We start from the raw sequence: 1,124 nt of genomic DNA on the forward strand, positions 1-1,124 counted from the left end.
ACTTTCCATCTTAATATTTATATTTTCTAAAACCTAATCATTAGAAGCAAGCTTCTTAGCAATATTCTCATTAATCTTAGCCTGTTCTAAAATCAAATCTCTCAAGGATGGTTGTTTAGGATTGTAGTAATTGCCTGGGTACTTACCTTGGTAATTAGACCGTTGTTGTTGCTGCCATCCTTGTCTTTGTTGTTTTGGAGCAGAATTGACAATATTTGCATCTTCTTGATATTCGGGGAAATCAACCCCCAAATACTCTCCACATGTATTTTGGGCATTATAAGCATCTTAAAATAGCCTGATGATCTTTCTTGTAACTGGCTCGCTGTTCAAGCCAATTTAACAATACATCTATCTTGGTTGAAAGTGCACACACCTCTTCTGGTACTTCTTTGCTCTTATTGTATGCTTGAATACTTCCTTGAGACCAACCTTGATTAGAGGCTACCTTTTCTATAAGGGTTTTAGCTTTTCCAAGGGTGAGTGACATAAATGCTCCTTCAACAGTTGCATCAAGTTGTTCATGAGCTTTCTGAATTAATACATGATAGAAACCTTGCATGAGCAACCAATCTTCCATCCCATGATGAGGACAATCTAAAATGTATTCTTGAAAACATTTCCATGCTTCTAGAATGGTTTCTCCTTTCTGCTATTAGAAGTTGGAAATTTTTCCTCTTAAGACATTAGTCTTGCCTATAGGGAAAAACTTTACTAGAAAGGCCTTCGAACATCTTGCCCATGTGTTGAATATATCCTTATTGGTGTAAAACCACTGCTTCGCTCTTCCCACTAGCGAGAATGGAAAGAGGCGGAGTAGTATGATGTCTTGAGCAACGTCCTTGATGATGATCGTGCTACTAATCTCTAGAAAATTCTGAAGGTGAGCACTAGCATCTTTGTGTGCCTTTCCGCTGAATAGGGTAGCTTGCACAATGTTGATGAGGCTTGGCTTGAGCTCAAACTCAAGGTTGTTGGTTTCAAGTGTTGGTCTAGTGTGAATGTTCTCGGTGCTTGGAGCAGAGAATTCACGTAGAGTCATGTCAGCCATGGCTTCAGAAACTGGTGTTGAGCTGCCTCTTGATTGATTTGATTGTGATTGATGGAATTTGTTGGTGAATCAG

At 39.1% G+C, this 1,124-nt stretch overlaps 1 non-coding gene across 1 annotated transcript; it reads left to right on the top strand.

Moving 5' to 3' along the window:
• The first annotated feature begins 578 nt into the window (after positions 1-578).
• On the top strand, positions 579-685 carry LOC136478582 (small nucleolar RNA R71). The gene has a single exon (XR_010764306.1). It is a non-coding gene; the product is annotated as a small nucleolar RNA R71 (small nucleolar RNA).
• The last annotated feature ends 439 nt before the right edge of the window (positions 686-1,124 follow it).

Source organism: Miscanthus floridulus, chromosome 8, assembly GCF_019320115.1.
Source record: "Miscanthus floridulus cultivar M001 chromosome 8, ASM1932011v1, whole genome shotgun sequence".
Taxonomy (NCBI): Eukaryota; Viridiplantae; Streptophyta; class Magnoliopsida; order Poales; family Poaceae; genus Miscanthus; species Miscanthus floridulus.